Source organism: Triturus cristatus, chromosome 2_2 (genome assembly GCF_964204655.1).
Source record: "Triturus cristatus chromosome 2_2, aTriCri1.1, whole genome shotgun sequence".
Lineage (NCBI taxonomy): Eukaryota > Metazoa > Chordata > Amphibia > Caudata > Salamandridae > Triturus > Triturus cristatus.
In genome coordinates this window covers 539,947,967-539,969,149 of record NC_140582.1, presented here as the reverse complement: position 1 = coordinate 539,969,149, position 21,183 = coordinate 539,947,967, and the positions used below count along the sequence as shown (strand labels likewise).

Here is a 21,183-nt window from a genome sequence, read left to right as displayed (position 1 = left end):
CAGTGGTATTGTGCAATCTGAGTGGTATTGTGAATAGTGGCTTTGTGCATTGTGGGGGCGAACTGGGGAATTATGCAATCTCAGTGCAATTTGCCAATTTTGGGGCACTGTGTAATGTGGTGGGTGGGGCTTTGTGTAATGTGGGGGAAGGGAAATGTGCAATATTGGGTAATGTCAAATATTGTGGCTTCATACCATTCAAGGCATTGTGTAGTCGGATGGCAGTGCATTTTTGGGCACTCTGAGGCACTGTGCAATCTGGTGCATCCTGGAGGTTAGGGCATAATGCAGTCTTGGGGCACTGTTCAATATAGTGACATTGCATGATATGTGGTTTCTGTGTAGGTCGAAGCATGGTGCAATCTAGGGTTGTTGTGCAGTCTGGAGGCACTTTACGATCTGTAGGTCCAGGGTATTGTGCAGTCTTGGGGCTGGAACACTGCACAATGTGGGAACTACGTCATTGCACAGTCTAGGCACTGATTCACTGTGCAATATGGCTGCCGGGTCATTGTGTACAGGGCTGGGGCGGGTGTGAGTTAATACAGATGGGTTCGGTAAAATGTCACATTACCTGGGGTGACAATAGTTCTTGTATTGCCCTATCCGTGTAGCAAATGTCAGATTAACTACACGCTGCTTTTGAAGAAGGACCTGATCCATTATCCAGGCATGAGCAGGTTATAATTTAATCCTCTTAATGATATACAGCTCTATAAAGGCTGCATAGGAGACAAGCAGAGTTGGGTTAATACTGAACACTGTGTATGCCGGTGAAAGTAGCCAGTCTCTGGGGTAATGCCAGAGACAAACCAGCACACGCTGAAAAGGTGAGGGGAAGAATAAACACAGTAAACTAAGAATGTTCCAGCATGAAGGACATCTTGTCCGGGGCCTCGTTTCCAGCTCTCTCAGACCCCCGATGTTTTTGCACTTGATACTACATTCCACCAAGGTCTGAACAGTGATGGAAAATTAAAAATGTCTGATGTGTAGACTTCCGCCGCTTGGTCATTTACAACAGTTTTCTCTGTTAATAAAAGTGTTCCAGGGAATCTCTGGCCAGTTCCAATCCTGATCCAACAGGACAATTTGTTTATTTTTTTTAAAGTTTTATAAAGTGCCATACGCCACTTGACAGCAGTGGAAAAGAAGAGAGACAAGCACTGTCAAAGCCAATAGGTATGAGCTTGGCAAGCTGGGGCAATGGTTATTTATTTTGTATTGCAAGCTTACACCACAAAAATAAGAACACTGTGCTGCCTAAACGTGCTTGCTAACGCTATATGCTTAAAAAATGAAATTTAAAAACAAATTAACCATTGGACATGTTAAAAGAACTGTAAGGGTGCTTCCTAGGAGGAAGTTGTACTTAGAACCGATGGATAACCCATTTTAGTTTCAAAATACATCACGTGATTCGTGCTGGTGCATTGAAAAGTACTATTGGCTCTGAATTACTGCCACCAGAACACACACGGATGACTAAGAAATAAAAAATAATTAAGAATGGGAAAAATGAGCATTGGCAAAGTCAAGTACTCAAGTATTGGTGGTCGAGATGTTCTGGGGTAAGGGGCATGGTAGCTTGCCTTGGGAAGAGACAGTGTCTAGGTCACAAAACATGGCACAGTCGCACCTTGTTTCTCTCGTATGGGATTTCCATGTATAGTCCCAAGCATTGAATAGTCCCGCCTGCCTGCGGGGACCCCGAAGCACTATTTCCAATATATCTTCTCAAGTGCTGAAGTTCGCTTTCTTCAGGAAGACCTTGAATAGTCACTTAAAGTCATTGTGCAGCTTATAGAATTAGACTACAGTGGACACAATTCTTCATCTTGTAACAAAAGGGGAAAATCCGCATTATGTCCGACACCCGGTGGAGCTGCTTGGTTCAGCTATTGAGGAGATCGGCCCTGGTTCATCCCCTCGGCCGTAACCTACCCACCCAGACATTGGGCACAGTTTCTCCCTGTCTCCCTGTTTTCTCCCTTCCCTCCCCCTCCCATAACAAATTTTCTGTAACTCTGCCCTTATTCCTTGTTTCCTATGTTTTGATTACTCTAAAACAAATGTAACATGTTAACCTGTAACTCGGATCCTCATGTAAAGCGCTCTGATACCTCCGGGTCTAGCCAGCGCTATATAAAACTCAAATAAATAAAAAAAAGAAAGAAATAAGTACTCGCCCACCAGCCCTGGCTCCAGTGTCTCACTCTACCATCTAACAAATGTGATCTGCCATGATGACTTTATATGCATCATTTTCTTTTGTAAACGGTCAAAACACAGTGGTTACTAGAGTGAATGCCCTTCTGATGAGGATATATTCGTCCATGTATACGCTCACGTAGATTATCACAATGGCCCAGAACTGAGGTTGCAACTCAAGACTGCTTCAGAGGTCTTCGCTCACAGAGGTGGATAGTGCGCCACGGCTGCATGGCACTGCCTGCATTCTTTGGAATCCTGGAAACCACAGGCCCCACTGAGATGGGGAGTCAGACAACACCCCTCGACTACTGGGGCTTTCCGACACAGTGAGGCAGTTGGGGTAGGCGCAGTGTGCCTGCTTATTGTAAGCGTGTTGGATATATTGTGGGAAAGTAATTCTTACTGACACATATGCGGGGGCATGATTAGTCTTTTCGTACTGGCGTGAATCAAGAATACTAATTGGGATCCATGACTTTGAGAAGGGAGGTTGGATTGATGTTGTTACACCTTTCTAATAGCTTTGTTGTTCCTATTAAAAATGACAGTATATTACTGCTTATAATCACCTTCATATTGAGGTTCTATGGCTAACTCAGTTCTCTTACTGGAAAAGCAACAGGACAATGAATACAAAGTTGGCTAGGTCTGCTTTTTCAACAGCTACTCTTGTCTCTAGGCTACACTACAGTGCACTCCAACTGTTAAGACTTTCAGAGTTTTCAGACAGATAAGCATGTTAAGCTCCGCCTACATACTTTACGCTGTCCGTTTCTTGATTACCAAGTTCAAATCCAACTATTAAAGCTAGCACCTGCCAAATGCCTCATACACGTAAGCAACAAAAATAATTTATATACAGAGGCTCATAGTGCACCCACTAACTCGCACCATGCACTGAACTTCAAGTATCACAACGACAAAATCTAGAGTATACAAGGAAGAGCAGGTGGTAGACCCCATGCCTGTAATGCTACTTAATTCGGAACACCCGTGCAACAGGTTCCTAACCCGCCTCATGCAGTGTTCTTCTCCTGGGCTGGACTGGGAACTTAAAACAGCCTTAGCAAAAATGATAAATTCAGCCCCCATCTGCAGACTTGGTAATGCACATTAGAACCAGAGCAACTTTTTCATGTTGACACCAGAATTGTGTAATGTTCACCAACACTCCTGTGGGCCAAAACCACCCACAAAATATACCACCACAAGCATTGTATTACCCAATTCTTTACCACCTTTCTATGCTGAAACCACCCTGAGCGTCATTGACCAATGGTTCTTTGAACTACTGGCACCTTTGATATGCCTTCCCTAGAATGCCTCAACCAGATCCTTCCCTTTTGTTTCTATGTCCGCTTTAAAGACATTCCTCTCTAGATTCCACCACCCACTCTGATGACCCGTACTTTGCCCAAGCCTCACCCTCACTACCCTCCACATCAACAGCATAATATCTTGTAATTACAATCTGCTGTAATTATGTGTAATGTGCTGCCATTGTACTGTCCCGCTTATTCCACATCACAGTCACCAACATTCAATGTAATTATCTCTCTCCATATCATCTAATATACTATTGAGATACTATACAAAGTGTTTCTGGTAGAAACCCTTCATTCACAAATAGTTACACATGAATTGGTGCAAGGTCGTAGCTTAGAACACAAGCATTGGCATAGCCAACAGGTCTCGCTTTTGGGACCTTATAAGTATTTAGTTATGCAGCACAATATCCTTGGTGCACCAACATCAACTGTTGCATGGCTAAACACTTCTAAGGTCCCAAAGGTGAGATCTATTGGCTATGCCAATGTTTTTTATTTGTTGTCTCACTGATGGTGTGGTATGAGCAGTTTACCTGGACCAGCATTTTAAGATTATGACATGAGCAGGTGGTGTGACCAAGCATGGGCCCTGGCTGTCTTATCATAAGGTGCGGGCAGGTGGAATGGAGCCGCAGTTCTAAGTGAGTGTGGAAATCAAAGGGTTGACTATGGTAACTTTTAATGTTAAAAGTAAAGCGCGGGAGCCGCGATTATAGCAAAAGTAAAGAAATAGATCTTTTGCTATAATCGCGGCACCCGCGCTTTACTTTTAACATTAAAAGTGAAGCGCGGGTGCCGCGATTATAATGACCCGTTAAAGACAGATGGCGGCTTCGCGAGTGCACGCTCGCGGGAACGCAAGCGCTAGGCCAGCCAAAGTGTGGGGTAGCAGCACTTTTAAAACCCACCTACAAAATGTCTTGCAGCGCATGCGCTGACTCAGCGAGACCTAAAAAAAGTCAAAGGAGTGGTTAATCTTTGTTGTTACTTTGATGAGCAGGCGTGGTGCCAGTCTCTAATCATATTCAATTAGTGAGGCTTATGTTTGGAGAAGGAGCCTGCATTCAGGCAAAATCATCTACATATCAAAAGTAGCTTAAAATTGATCACTGTAATGGAAGATGTATGGATTGGAAGATTCAGAATCAAGAGTCCACTGTACATAGAAGATAAACTGAATTGAAGAATACGAAATGAATAAACAATATTACAGAAGGCTGAGTAGGCCTTGAACAGAACTAAACAAAAGTGATGGAGAGAGGAGAATAAATGGCACACTATTGTGATTCAAGTTTAAACAAATAGGAGTGGTACAATTTTCCAATTTGTGATGGATTTTGACAGATTAATTACAGTGCACATTTTCAGGCTGATAGAACTAAAGTCCTACTCAACTGCATCATGGGGTGGGCAGACCAGATTTAAGGATTAAGACAAAGATGAACAGGACAAACAGAATTTAGGATTACCGGTCCATAAATCTGACATTTAACTTTTTCAGCATGCATGATTCGCTCAGTCACCGTATGCTTTAAATCTTATCACTCTATCATATTTTTGATTGCTTTCGTTTCTTTGCTGTTGCTTTCATGTGATGTTCTGTGCTACGCCTCCGAACATGCAAGGACAATGTCCCTCTTGCTTGACAATACTACCGCGCTGCAGGTCCTCCATCATTGGTTCCATCCAGCAATGACCAGCATTTTGTAGCACTGCCAATCCAGCCCTGCAAGACCGCAAACAGTACTTTGACACATCTGTTTGATTATCAAATGTTGCATAATGGGTATTTGGTAAAATATGATGACTCTTACTTGTAGACAAATTTCCAACACATACATGCTATTTACTTCCTGAATAAATAAAATGTGTTTTTATCACCCGTAGAATTTCGTTTTGTGTATTATCTGGCATACTGCATCAACCTACAGCCCAAATGAAAAGATGAGAAGTAAAAGCGTCCATGTTCAAGTCTCATTGCAAACACTGTACTGGGGGAGGGATGCGAGCATCTCGAACATTTAAGATGCCCTTCACTAATCACTTAATTTTGCTTTTGGACCCCAATGGCGAGAGTGAAGTACAAGCCAGCAAACATGCTTTCAAAAATACATTAAGCATGACCACTCATATTAATTTTCATACCTGTTACTTTCATGTTTATCTAGTTGCAATGTGGACACATTGCGCCTGAAACACACAGCCCTGTCTATAGACAACCACTTGTGAAAATCTCAGGCTTATGGTGACCTTTGGCAGAGAACTATAAAGCCGTGAAAGGTCACTTGGGAGCATATATGTCTATCTATCTATCTAGCTATCTGTCTGTCTGTCTGTCTGCCTGCCTGCCTGTCTGTCTGTCTGTCTGTCTGTCTGTCTGTCTGTCTATCCATCCATCCATCCATCCATCCATCCATCCATCCATCTATCTATCTATCTCTGTATCTATTCACAAGACGATGGCCTCCCAGCATGCTTCTGATCAGGAGTACTTCAGCCTTATTGCAACCACCATTCCTGTTTCATAAGCATACAATCCTATTAGCCACAAAACTAAAAGAATTACTGGCACTCCCGGAGGCTGCTTCAGTGTTTGTTTATTAACACATGTGTAGGCTGGCTAACGTATTTCGGCTACTACATAGCGTTGAACCCAACAACAGACGTCATCTCGTGTTTGCAATTTATACCTTACACGCTACATATTTAGTTAACATAAATAAATGCTTTTCCATAGAGCACTCTTTGCAAAATATCATAGAGAATTCATGTACCTGTAATTATTCTTTGATCATGTAGTGGACCCTACAATTACTCCTTCATCATAAGCGGCCAGTTACTCTATTATTTAATTTTTTTGTCTGGTCTACTTGTCATTCATGCACCAGTGCGTGACCATATTGTACTTGAGATGACTGCACACATGTTCAATGCCAATCTGTCTTTACAAAATAGTCCATATTCCCAATTTTCTTCACTGAAGAGACTACGATGATCTAAAAGATCATTAATCAAATTATTCAATTCCTTAGTTGTGCATGGGTCACATTAAAAAAAACAAAATCCAACTGTGCTCTATACAACATTAAACATAAATTGGTTTAAAAACTTTAGGGCACAGTATCTCATGTTTTTAAATATTTTTGATTTGTCTATTAATAATGATTTAGAACTCAGTTTTGCCAGTACAATAAGTGATACTGAAAATTAGTATTTGAATGTACATGTCACAATATTTGATTTAAAAAAAACTGGTAACAGCCATGTCCAGGACACTCACAGCTGGCAACAGCTTATTCTATACATGTAGTTTTCATCCAGACCCAATCCTATAAAGCATCGCTTATGGTGAACAACTGTACTACGAAAGCTTACCAAAAAGCGAATGGAGACATGATCACTCATTTCAGGCAAAGAAACTACTCCAATAATACCCTAACACTAGCTGAGCAACGAGTAACAAATATGGAGAAGATCCTATTAAAAAAGAATCAAGAAAATGAGAATTCTTTCAAGGGCCCATGTTCTAATTACCAACAGTAGGGAACACACAGCGATATGCAACATTCTGAATAAACATTGGTATTTCCTCACAATTCTTTCTCTAAACCAACCAGAGAACTTAACTACCAGCGGAAAACTTTGCAAGGAAATTGGCCTGGAGGTTGCAACTACCACCCCAGGATTCTGATGTGGCCATTCGAGAGGACTGCCACTGCTGAGATTAGGCATTACTGGGCACACCCTAACAATTACCTCCACAACCATCACACTGAGCGAGATTGCTGGGGTGGGTGCACCAGCTATGAACCACTGCCATGAGGGTGGAAGCCAGTCTACTCCCGCCACCCAGCCTGAACTGTTACAGAAGCCAGCAGATAAGACTGTGGGGCCCAGCCTGCCCAATAGGGTAAAGGTAAACATGGAAAAAAAAGTGTGCCATTCTCCCTATGATCTTTTCCCAAGAAGGGATAGAGTGACGCTGAACTGTAGTTACTCAAAAACCCGCATTTGAAGTCAATTAAGCCAACTGCTTCTGTGCCTAATCCTTAGTTAAAACTCAGTGTATTGGGGGCTATGAATACGGGGTCTTGACCATAGTAGGAAGAAAGGGGTTACCAGGAAGACACCAGAAAGTATGGTGTGTGTGCCTTACTTCCATCACAATGTAGTTTTCACCCCTATATGTCTCTTCCATTAAATGTGTCGTATTTAGTTCTGCTCTGTGATTAAACTACTATATTTTTGCATAAAAGATAATCACTAAGCTGGACATTACGTTATTGTGTCTTTTGGTTGACTGTCGAGATCTGAGCTCTGGTGCACTCACACGACCTCCCTGAGAAGCCTTTGACTGTTCGCCCTTGCTACCCTGAGAGTCACTTGCTGAAAGGCTTTACTTAGCCCAATTTGCAGAGGCATAATAGGACGGACACCAGGTCAACCATCATAGTTAGGGCCCAGTGGAAAGTGAAGACTAAAGATGATGTCCAGTGACCTCCGAAAGACTGGCTGTCAGGGGTACACTAGCCCTGGTTGCACTGCAGCTCTTCGAGTGCCCTGTGGAGCACTACCTTTCCCAGTTTTATACAGATTTTCCAGATACTGGATGTAAATCCATTGTCTCCAGTTAGTTCTCTTTCAGATGTCACATTGAAATGAAATGAAATGAAATGAAAATGAAATGAAATGAAAAGAGGAATTTAATAAAGCGCACTGCGGCCAAAGCGGCTTCCTGGCGCTGGGGGCTCAAACATGCTCACAGAGAAAATCCAAAAGGACTAGCCGGAAAAAGCCTGGGAAAAAAGAAAAGTTTTGAGGGCCTTGCGGAAGTGACGGTAGATGGGGATGGAGCGAATAGCAAGAGGAAGGCTATTCCAAAGCCGAGGGGCCAGAACCGAGAAACGAGTGCCCCCGGTACGAGTTTTACGAAAGCGGGGAATGTGAAGCAAAGACAATGACGAGGAGCGAAGAGTGCGAGCGGGGGCATGAGAGGTGATAAGGGAGTTAATGAACAGTGGGGCAGAACGATGGTGGGCCAGGAAGGCCAGGCAGGCAAGTTTAAAAGAAGATCTAAAATGTACTGGGAGCCAGTGGAGAGACCTAAGGGCAGGAGTGATGTGAGAGCATTTGGGTAAGTGAAGAATAAGTCGGGCCGCCTGATTTTGGATGGCCTGAAGACGGCGGGCTTCATAGGCCGGGATGCCAACATACAGGCCATTCCCATAGTCAAGGCGGGAGATGATTAAAGCGATGACTATAGTTTTGAGAGCATCAACCGAAAAAAAACGAGAGATCTTGCGAATGATACGAAGGGAAAGGAAACATGAAGAAACAACAGAACTAATTTGTGAGTGCATAGACAGGTCTTGGCTGATCTTGATGCCCAAAGTCCGGACAGAAGAGACGGGTACCGGGGGAGGACCAAAAGAAAGAGGCCAATGAACAGGGGACCAAGGGTTGGAAGGACCACCGGTGAGGACAAGCTCCGTTTTATCCGGATTGAGCTTCAGATGATTGGAGCTCATCCACTGCGAAATAAAAACTAGAGTAGAGCAAAATTTGGGAAGGGAAAGAGAAGGGGATGAAAGATCGAAAACAAGCTGGAGGTCATCAGCGTAGTTGTACACAGAAACCCCCAGCTCGAGAAGAGAAGAGACAAGAGGGCGGATATAAAGATTGAAAAGAAGAGGGGAAAGAGAAGAGCCCTGCGGCACCCCACAGGTGACAGAACGAGGGGGAGCGGAAAATCCGGAAAGATGAACCGCTTGCGTCCTGCCTAAGAGGAAGGACGCGATCCAAGAAAGGGCAGCGCCCTGAATGCCCACTGCGCTGACACGGTCGAGAAGAATGGCATGATCGACCGTGTCAAACGCAGCGGACAGGTCGAGGAGAACCAGGGCCTGGGGGAGACTGCTATCAGCTTTCCCCTTAAGTTCATCCATAACTGCCAGCACCACGCCCTCTGTAGAGTGGCCAGGGCGGAAACCCGCCTGGTGGGAGGCCAAAAGACGATTCTCCTCGAGGTAGGTGGATAAGCAAGTAGTGACGTAGCTTTCAAGGATCTTCCCAAGATAGGGAAGCAGAGAAATGGGCCTGAAATTAGATAACAAAGAGGGGTCAAGACTAGGTTTTTTAAGAATAGGAAGAACGATAGCAGATTTGAATGAGGAGGGGACAGTAGCCAAAGTAAGAGAAGCATTAAGAAGAGCAAGAGGGGGAGCAGGGCAACTAGAAAAAAGAGTTCTAAGGATGTGAGCAGGAGCGTAGTCCGCAGGAGAACCGGACTTAACTTTGGCAAGCAGATCCAAAAAAAGCTGAGAGGAAATGGGCTGAAAGTAATTAAAAGAAGAAGAGGGTAAAGAAAAAGAGGCAGAGAGTTCAGGTTGGGGCGCAGGAGGAATGTTGGCCTTAATAGTAAGGATCTTATTAATAAAGTAATCGTTGAGTGAAGAACATAAAGATTGGGAAGGAACCAAAGATGTGCAAGTGCGGTCAGAAGTGGCAAGACTATGAACTAAGGAAAAAATTTCACGCGATTTGTTGGCAGAGGAGGTGACTCTCTCAGTGAAGTATTTGGTCTTGGCCGCTAAAATAGCACTTTTGTATTCGTTCAAGAGGGTTTTATATTTGAGCCGGAGAGTGGGACAGTAGTTCCGTCTCCACTGACGTTCAGAGCGCCTGAGACCCAGTTTAAGAGTTTTTAGTTCACAAGTATACCATTTGTGGGCATCATAAGGTTGAACACGCTTAACCCTCTTGATGGTGGCGGCCTGATCACAAGAGGTAGAGAGCCAAACAGTAATGGCGTCAGCCTGATCTTCCAAGGGCAAGTTAGTGAGGTCAGGAGCGGATAGGGCCAGAGAAGATGAGAGAGAATTAAGATCAATCTGGTTCCAGCTGCGTGCCAAGATGGTTTTAGAAGGAGGAGCTTTCTCGGCAGAGCCCAGATGGATGGAGAAAGAGATCATAAAGTGATCCGACCAGACACAGGGAAGAATGGAAATGGATGAAATATTGAGGCTGTTTCCAGAAATAGCCTTTGTGTGAAACGATGATTCTGACAACAGGCAGTAAGACAGATAAGCCCAAAGAGAAGCAACCAAAACAGGGACACAACCAAGTGTTAGATCTCTGCTGTCATCAGACTTCCTGAAGCAGTAAGCAGAGACAAACAAAAGGGCAGGCTTTGCCTAGAAAGATCCTCATACTGAATAACAGAAACTGCAGCCGCACCCCTAATATCTGCGAAATAACAATGCTCAAGAAGAACTAATCTGCAGGCTTTTTCCTAGAAAGTACCTCATGGAATTTCTAATGGTAGCTGTGTCTCCATCCTCCTCACTTTAGTGTCTCCGTCTCCACGCTCCAGGCATATGAATGCACTTCCAGTGTCTGGGGACGCTAACCTCATCCTCCATCTTGTGCCATGCTAAAAGAGGAGCATCCAAGATGGACCCCTTTGATCCCAGTACTCAGAATCACTCCCGCACAGAGTCCTTCTACCCAGTGGCGTAACATAGCTCCCCACAGCCGCCGCAGTGCGGGAGGGGGGGGGGGGCGAGATCCAGGGTGAACCCACAACAGAGTACCCTGGCCAAAGAGCTCTTGACTGAGTCCTGAGAGGGGCCCCTCACAGTATTTTCCTGAGAGACCCCCTCAAGTTTTGTTACACCACTGCTTCCACCATACATGTGCTACACATGAACTGCCCACACACGCACTTGACATGCACACGTGATGTCAGCTCAAGGTTCTGGGTTTCACATAACATCTGAACTTTACACAAACGGGTCAGTACACTGCACTCTCCCTGACAGAGATAAAAATACCAGGTCATGCTACGGATCCAAAAAACAAGGTACATACGTTACCACCACCACTTTACATGATGTGCCCAGGGCATGGACAGTAGTCCACAGCCTATTATATGGACACATATGATGCACCGCTCTAGGTCACAGGATAGGCCCTGGACTTTGCATTACCAGGGAAAGGCCTCTGCACACATACTAGCTTAAGATGACACCAAGGCCAAAATACCTGAGGATACCAGTTTCACAAGCAATCAGGCATTTGGGAAGGGAAACACACCTGTTTACCATGCTGGGTACATTCCAATCCCAACATGTGTGATAAGAGTTTATACTTTTCAGACGTATAATAGTCCCTCATACACTCCAATAGAGGAGGAAGGGGGCACTCAAACAGCCATTAGAAAGAAGGTGAAGCAAAAATACTCCGGTGGGCTGATCCAAGATGTGACTGACAGTGTTTTTGACAATGACTGAAGGTTCTTGAACCAAAGAAGCCACAAGCAGAAGAAGGCTCAATCAAAGCCCTATGGAGTATGTGTAGAATATGTTCAGGAAGAATGACGGAAGTGCCACTACACATGAAACCCAATAAAAGGTTTTTTTTTCTGTATAACTTAATAGCCATGTACCCCCTACTTGCTTTAGAGGAAACTCCACTACCTTCCTTATTGAAGTTACGAGATCCTTGCAAAATCCTAGAAGACTTCCCGAATTGCCTATTGCTCGTTTTAAACAGTGCAATGAGTTTTAATTGGTATTTGAGGCAAGATATTCTCTCTGATATTTTAATCTGTTTCTTAGGACCAGCCGATCACTTATCCTACTTTACAGGCGCTCTGGAAGGCTGACTGCTGCGCATGCTAAGCACAAATTCTCACCACAGTGAACCTCGAAGCTCTCTTTTCGATGGCCTCAAAAACATTTGAATAAAAACATGCCTGAGAGAATGTTTGCAGGGGGTAGAGGCTGCTAAAATAAAGACAACCAGATTTCGAGCTTAAGTCCCCCGTGCACTTTAAATTGTTTGCCGGTGGGCCTCGGCATGGAACACATCAGTGAATTCATCTGTGCCGGTCCAGCTGACAGCCAGCCACAGCCCAAAAGAGGGGCCACGCGCAGCGCACCGAGGAAAAGCATGCAGCAGAACAGACTTGTGCGAAGCATACAACGTAAACACGCTTATAAAGACTAATTTTGGTTCCAAGAAGAAGAGGCTTACCTCAGAAAAGGTGACGACCTCGAGAAATGTAGTTTTCTTTATAAATATGCACAGCTGGGAGGGTGGCATACATTCCTACACAGCTGGGTACTTAAGGGTTGTGGTTATTTCGAGGCTGCTGCTGGGTTATCTCTTCTAGATGATCATACACCGAGACACGTACCTCACTCACCCATTACACAATTTTAAAAAACGGTTGCTCAGTGAGATGAATGCTCGCTGCTTCGACATTCACACTCTATAGTAGGTCACGAGTTCGAACGCCCACAAGGCCGCCTCACCTGTCGGAGGTGGGAACAGTGCGTCCTTGCTTCGAGGTCTGTTTCGCGTGTGCCACATTATGCATCACAAGACGCCTGCCCGGGGCCTGATCTCCACACTGAAATACTATTCAAACTGTCCAGTCTCGGGCCGGGGTATCTTTCACGGCATGTGCGCGCGTGCAGCGCATACCTGAATTGAAGATTGACGAGCCCCCTGGCACGTGTCACTTCTGACAGTACAGCGCGGACTTCAGCAGCAGATGCAAGACACCATCTCACAGCTAGAAAAATCACGGCGAGTAACGGGTTACTCGGCTGTTGTCAAGAAAACCGTACAGCTGCAGCATCCCCCCTCCCGTACATGTGAAACTGCAGTCGCGCCTTTTCGCAGCGTATGGCAGACCATAAACTAATATTACGCAGTGTGTATATGTTATGAAACACACGTTCTTCACGTGACCCTCTCAAGGCAGAGCAGATAACAGATCCACTGACTGCATGATCGGTTTGTGTATTGTTGTCAGTCATAGAAAAACAAAGTGAAACAACAACGTACCAGATGGGCGGGAGGCAGCCGCTGCTGTCCTCTGGGCAGTGGGAAAACGCAATGCTTCATCTTTAATTGGCATGGCACCTCGCGAGGGCGGAGCCAACGGGAAGTCGCGAGCAGCTCTTACGTACACACAACATCGCCCTGTTTACTGGGGGAGTTCCACGCTTTCACGCCACCCGAAAACGCAGTTATCTGAAAGAAAAATATTCGCGGCCGCCTCTCATTCCGCAGTGCGATGGCTGACGCTACTCTGACACACTAGCAACGTCTTAAAAATAGAAAGGAAAAATCCTTCCCTTTTTGGTTCATGGAGTTTTTGGAATGTTTTCAGTTCAAGCTCTCCTATCACTGGCACTTTCCATTCTACGGGGTATGAAGTCATCTGTTTTGCTTTTTTTACATGGAGGAGGATTAAAAAAAAAACAGACAGAATAAGGCAAAGATCATTCCATCCTGTTTTAACGACACTGTGCCAGCGCTGACGCTTATCTTGGTAGCTTCCAGTTCTAAAATAGATGTCAGCGTGTCTGCTCGAAACAGCCTCGTCATGAGTTCACACGAGTAAACATCCCCGTGGCTGGGCTCCAGGAGCAGGCGGAAGACACATGTGACCTCATTATTTTACACCAAAGGTCGAAGTGTGCAGGAACTAATGAAGACCACGCTCCTCTACATTCATTTGGGCCAAAGGGGGTGCAGCACAGACCACAACCAGCTTGTTAAGTGTGAAAAAGGCCGCTTTATTGAAGACAGGTGCACCTTACAACAAATATGTGCCGTACAAAACTAAATCTCACTAAATATTTTCTTCCTGCCTTCCTTTCCTGCGTGGACCCCGAGTGACATTTTTCAACCAATAAACTTAAACTGTGAACAGATCTACCAACGATTACTAAGGAGAACGCCACTCAGAAAATTCTGGGCCCCAGACTTTTCTGACCCCCCAACTAGGGACCCCCTTTTTTTTTTTTTTTACTTTATTGTATTTATATGCCCAATCCAACCTCTTGGATTTGATTGCAGTCTAACTCCAGTCCAGAAACGTGACCAGTGTGCCCCCATCTTTCCGATGACATGAACCGCAGCACACTTAAGCACCGGAAATTCTACTCTCCCTGTGCCCCCTCGTCACCAAGGCCCGTTGAACCACCTCCTGGCCTTATCTAGTGCTGCTGGCCGCTCTACCCCCCTCCGGTGCCTTTGTGACGTGAATTCTGTCCATATTCTGCACGATCTGACCCCTGCTGCCTGACCCCCAGGAGGTCCGTCTGCCTTCCTTTCACAGTGCTAAGCCTTACACTGACCCCGGTCATGTCCCCCCAGCTGAATAAGCAAATATCGGGACGAATATCACCCTGAATCATTCTGTGTACGTATGAAACAATTCGTGCCACTTCCATACCCCCCGTACCGTGCCAGGAACAATGAAACAACCGTGAGACTAAACCCAAATCCAAACCTTTCCCTTCGAAATTCATAACGCTCTGCCCATATGACATAGGAATGTCCCACGATCCATATGGAGGAGGCCACCCCGGCAGGCCCTGCCACTGTACATGAAAAGACACATATATGAGACCCAGAAATGAGCACTATGTTACCCCTTCCCCGGAGCCCCGCAGCTGAATGCATGTTCTAACGCAGCCCGACTTCCCACGTCCTGCATGCATAAAGTCAACCCCCCAAACACCTTCTGTTTTTTTTTTTTTGTTTTTTTTAAAGGCATGCATGTTACTGCCTGTACCATCTGTTTTGCCCCGATTTGCGGCGGCTATATTCACCCCAACACGGAAAGGAATGAGGCACAACATGGCGAAGAGCCCGTTCTTGCTCGTGCGAGCCGCGCTACCACCCCTGTCCCTCAGGGCAACCTCCCCCCCCTTTCCCCCCAGCCATTCTGAAACCTGAAATGCCCACATGTGCATCCCAGACCGCGTGACCTGCGACACCCATCCCTCTGCAACCCGGCCTAATCTGCCGCAGGACCCACTAAAGCCGGCCAGCAGCCGACAGACAAATGCCTGGGGTCCGCCTCCCCTCTCATGTGCCCACCCGTCGTTACGCAACTGCCCCATTCTCCCGCCGAAGGCACCTAACTCCAACATAATTTGCCCATGAAGGTTATTGCAGACAGCATACCTTCCTTAGATACCGTAGACCAACCGTTGCCACTCATGGACAACATAAACTGCCCCACCTGTTCCTCCCTTTCCCTTGCCCCGCTCGTTGCCTTGGGCCCCCCCTCATGAAGTCCCTGCCAAACCTGCTCAGATGGCCTCCATGTGGCCGAGGCCAGTGACCCCAAAACTAACCGTGTAACCCTTTGTCTCCAACATAACACATCCCCGCAGGGACTGGCGTCCTGCCCTAGTCCACTTCCGTGACTAGCATATGCAACCTCCACCACATAGAGAGAGACCAAGCGTCCGCTGTGTATGAGCCCACTCCCGGCCCATGCCTGGCCCGAAACTGGATTCCATGGTCCAAACCTCGCCACACAAACCCCCGCAACCTCCGCACCCGGGCCTCCCAAGTTGATGGTCTGTTTACCCCTGTATTACTGACATGGTGTCCACTACTAGAGATCGCTTTCCTGAGCACCAATTCCCTGGCCCATACTGCCACGGCCATCACCAGTGTAACAAATCCCCTCGTAGTTCCGACCGACAAGAGCACGTAAGGATGGAGCATCGACACACCTGCCCTCGTCACCCCCAACCCCAACTGAAAATCTGCCCCCACCCTACCGCCAAAATTGTGGCGTCCTAGCAGAAACCATACTACCATACACCACCCCAACTGTCACCTCCAGTGTGGCCAGCGACCCATCGATTCACATCAGCATGTGCAGTTGCTGGTCTATCCGCAAGCGGGCTTGTATCGCCCACACCACCAACTCAATACCAATAAATTGACAAAACTGCACTAGGACCTTGTGTCAACTCTACTGCCAGGTGCACCCCAGGTGACCCATGGGCTCTAAAAACTTGTCAGTTGCTACCGACAGTCCGCAGAACCGGGTCGCCCCCCCAGGCAAAGTCATCCAGGCAATGTGTGACCATCTGTGTACAGTGCACCATGACAAACCCACCAGAAGCTAGCGAGAACGCACAAGTAGTGCACAGGATAAAGCACCTCCTCGCTGTAGTTTGTCTATAAAGACGGAACCACCCACCGAATGCCCTCCTTGCCAGGGTTGGAGTGGGCCCAACCTGTAATGCCCGCGTCGGCCTGTGGCGCCCCCCAAGTGTATAAATGAGCGGTTAGCCAAGGGGCACCAGCAAAAGGGGCCCACCATGCGCCCTTCCCGGGGTTCCAGGTTCCCAGCTGCTCGCACCACGTCCCCGTGTGTCGTAGCAATTTCCAGTTGCAAGTCATCAGCACCCCCAGCGGCCTGGGACCGTCGTAATCGAGCCGGAACCTTCCTCAGGCCCCTCCCTCCCCCTCAAGAGCCCTGCCTCTACGGGCCGTGGAGAAGACGCCCGCAAATGTTCCCCAAGGCCCCGGTGCGTGTGCGGAATAGGCTTTTCCAGACACCCCAGAGCCCTGCTGCCACCCCCGCCCCCGGTGGTATGCTGCAGGCCCTGTTTGGACCACTGCCCCCCGATAAAGCCTATCCCATCGTGGTGCACCAAGGGTGACTGCCCGAGCACTACGATCCACCATGCATAAACTAGCCGTACTGTCTGGCCCACGCGCCTTCAGTGGAGTCCCCACATGCTCCCAGTGCCATCCGCCGTGTACCCCCACCCCCGCGTGTGGGTGGGGTCCGAAAGGAGGCACCATACGAGCGGCATCCGAGTGCCTCGTGCACTGCCACTGTACCCTCCCCATGGTCGCTGGTATAGGTCGCCCAGCACCGTAGTGTCGGACAAAGGCTCCAATGAGGCGCCTAAAAGTATGCATACATATGTTACAAATTTATAACCGTGTAGGTGGTTCCTTCAAAGACATCCCCAGCCGGCCTTTACTTGTTGCAGAAGTAGGAAGCATCTCCCTGTGCTCCCTGGGAGCTTGCCAGCTTGGTCTCAGAGGTAAAGATTGGGGTGCCTATCCCCCCCCACTCAGCTATCGGGTCCCAAGCCACCTGCGCCTAGCATCTCAACCATCATAGCGTGACCACTTGCATCTCCGCACTCTACCGGGGCTCTTCGGACCATGTCCATGAATTTCAACACAGGCGGGCCCGTCTGGATATTGCTCAGCATACCCCGCCGTATATCAATGAAGGCAGTCCACCAATCCGTAATGCCATGGCCACCCCCGGCCGCTTGGCCAGCTCCCACTCCTTTTCAGCAGACCACTCCCCCCATAAGCACCTCGCCGAAGCGCAACTTACCAAAGCCCACAGAGCCCTCCCCCCCCCTTCGTGTGGCGTGCCACCGCCCCCGCGTGTACACCAGTGCCTTACCTGGCGCCAAGGTTGGCGTCCTGCTGAAGCGCGCCGCCTAACCAGTGGTGAAGGTGGGGGAGGCCGGCACTCCATCCGCCACTGCACGCCATCTGTCCTGACCTTCTGCAAAACTAGACACCGCATTAGTGACCCCCCCTTCCACCACATACTCCATCCCGTGATTTCACAGCAATGGGCCGTCCTCCGTGGACTCCAGCCCGTGATCCCACAGCAATGGGCCGTCCACTGTGGACTCCAGCCCGTGATCCTACAGCAATGGGCCGCCCTCCGTGGACTCCAGCGCGTGATCCCACAGCAATGGGCTGTCCACCGTGGACTCCAGCCTGTGATCCTACCGCAATGGGCCGCCCTCCGTGGACTCCAGCCCGTGATCCCCACAGCAATGGGCCGTCCTCCGCGGACTCCAGCCTGGGATCCCCAGTTCACAGTAACACATTATGGCTCAGAGAAGGGCCTTGTCGTCAGTATGGTAATATTTGCATCCAGACCTAGCGGCTAACTCCCCCTACTACTCCACACTCCCGCAGCGGTACTGCAAGCCCATCCGTTGTATCCTGCTGGTGTTCTGGACCCTGTGCCCCCAGAGGCCGCAGCGACCCACTGGGGCGTATTCCGTCTACTAGGTCCCTCGCTGGGGCCGGCCGCCCGCACGAGGCAGAGCCTGCCCATTCGGTCAGTGGGTGGAGCCGCATGTAACTCACCCGAGTGCCGCGCCTGCTGCCCCTGCAAAGAAAACGAGGAGTCCGACATGCCGGGGTTATTCTCCCTGTCTGTCCCTATCACCCTTGGGTACCCCCACCAGGTCCCCACCGCTCCCCGCTCAAGTCCATGACACGACTGATGACCGCCCCCGTCCCTCAGAGAGTCCCCCCGGCCCGTGTCCGGCACCCCGAAACCCGACCCCAACCTCCCACTCCCCAAACCCTCCTCCACCCCAGAGCCCCACTCCGTCGACTCCCCCTCCTCGCCCGCGTGCTCCTCCCCGGCCCGCCCTCCAGACACGGCATGAACCCCCCCGCTCCACCAACCCCGGCCGGTCCCATCCTCCCAACACGTGTAAGCAAGGATAACCCAGTTACCGACCTGAATATGACAATGTGGACAGCTGTTCAAAGCTTCACGATAGCCCCCCGGACAGGATGGGATGTCCATGTAACATGGAAATCCCTGAAAATTACCTTTCCGTGGCACCATGACAGGAAGGGATGTCCATGTTAACAGGCAAATCCCTGAAAATTCTCCATGTATGCCAAGCGCTGTCTAAATGCGGGGTAAAAGACAAGCGTACATGAGAAGGGCCCCCTCCTCCCCCCATCCAGCCGGTTGCTATAGAAGAGGTGTGGCTTACAGAGGAGGACTTAAGGCCCTACCTGAACAGAGGTGCAAGGCACCTCGAAAGCGAGGGGGTCTCAGTGCTGGAGAGGGCAGCAAAAGGACAACATTTCCTCACCCTGACTAACCCCCAGGCCGGCTGCCGTGTCACCCCACCGAAATGGTGGCTGGTGACCTAAAATGGCCGCATACATATCCCCCCAGCCCAAATGTAGCCCAACAAGCCCAAATGTAGCCCAACAATCCCAAATGTAGCCCAACAAGCCCAATTGGGCTCTGGACTGCACCACCGGCCCAAAACTCCCCGGGGGAGGCAGGCCTCCAGTTGGTCGGCCGCCCCCCCAAAGCCCTATTTATCGAAGAAAGAGTTATGCTAACTTCTACAACAATTTTCAGCAAGCAAATCTATTTTTAATGTACAGGTGTGTTTTTTACTATTTAGTACACATACAGTGTGTGCTCTCCACCAGAACAGCCTTAATAACTGTCAGATGCATTTCTAGGCTGTAATATCGTTTCCACTCTCGCTGGGCTCCACTAATGTTTCAGGAACTGTAGTTATTTATTTTGAAGGCAGTCTTCTCTCTCAAATTTGCATCCACGTTTTGCCTTCATACCACATCTAGAAATCCTAATATAGTGGGTTTATTATGATTTTTGTGTGCAGTAATATATGTCCCCACCAGAGGCGCAACTAGAGCCAAACTTCGGGGGGTGGGGGGCGCTGAGAAAACATTTCGGGGGGGGGGGGGGCTGAATCTTTAAGCAATAGGCAGAGTGGAGCTGATTTCGGGGGCGGGGGGCTGAATCTTTAAGCAATAGGCAGGCAGAGTGGACCTGCAGGGGCTCTTAGAAGGGGTGAAACAACAGCAAGGCCTCATTAACATGTAAATGGTCTTTTAAAGACCTGTGAAGTGCTCGGGTGCGGCTGTGTGTGTGCCCGGGAAGCTGTCTCATCCCGGGCTGCCACACACGACGGGGGGGGGTGGGGGGTGGGGGGCTGAAGCCCTTTGAGTCCAATGGGTGTTGAGCGCCTGGTCCCCACATTTTGCTTCAGTGCAACTCCTTCTCAATAGTTCACACTCTTTAGAGCACTTCAGATGAGTGTAGAAATGCCACTTTGGAAACATTCCAACAAAACAGCTTTAATAACGTTCAGGTGAATGTTATTATTTTAATAGCTTTTCCTAGCGCTCCGATCTCCCACAGCAGAATGAACTTTGTAATTTTTATCATTCAGTTTATCTGCTTCATCACAATCCTACTACTGTGTGTAGGAGCCAAAAACTCAAACAATCATGTGGATCTGTACTTTAGTTTAATGATACATGGCCAGCTCACAATATAGGGCACAAAGTGCCCAGAAGCTGGTCTGCAACGGAAGCCCCTTTCAATAAAAAACATCATACACCCCAATACAGAACCCTACAGCATCATATGAACTGAGGATGTGAACTCGCTTCATCAGTTTAGAGCAAGAGAGACAACGTAGAGTTGCCACATATCTCCTTTTCATGGAAGGGAATGATAATAATACAAACAACAACCCAAATAAGAAAACACAAAACATGCTAATAAAATTATATCTAGTAAAGGTGGATCAATAACATATAGCGTATTACCAGGACAGAATTTTCTGCAAAATATATATATTACAACTGATTGTACTACTGTTAGACATATTTTGTAGATAATTCTGCATGCTCAGTAGGGCCTAGGGAATTTGAGCAAGGTGCTTGGAGGAGCTCAGTTTTAGGCCTACAGAAGCTTGTTGAGAGTGTGCTGAGGGGCCACTGGCACACCATACTACTGATGTACTGAGAAATATGTAAGCTGCAATCCGTTTAGACCAAGCTCCATCTCACTCTTGTTGGGTTTGGTGTTCTGAGACTAAAACAATTGTGTAAATTAGTGACCAAGCCGCAAAAAAACATGGGTTCCTGAAGCATGGACTGATAAAGCACACATGTATTTTGAGAACAGACTTCCCTGGAAGCTCTGCACTACTGGCCCAGAGTTACTGTAACACAAACACATATGGCG

General features: G+C 47.8%; 1 protein-coding gene across 4 annotated transcripts in view; it reads right to left on the bottom strand.

Moving 5' to 3' along the window:
• The window catches only part of TRIM2 (tripartite motif containing 2), a 403,084-nt gene that overhangs the window by 261,214 nt on the left and 120,687 nt on the right, over positions 1-21,183 (bottom strand). The window contains exon 1 of one of the 4 annotated variants that reach the window (XM_085641686.1): positions 13,398-13,548. The exons of 1 other annotated variant lie outside the window; for it this stretch is intronic. The gene's annotated coding sequence lies outside the window, so the exon portion shown is untranslated. Of the gene's footprint in view, positions 1-12,859; positions 12,949-13,031; positions 13,123-13,397; positions 13,549-21,183 lie in introns of those variants that run through there. 2 more of the 4 variants (XM_085641683.1, XM_085641687.1) reach the window with 2 other exon arrangements.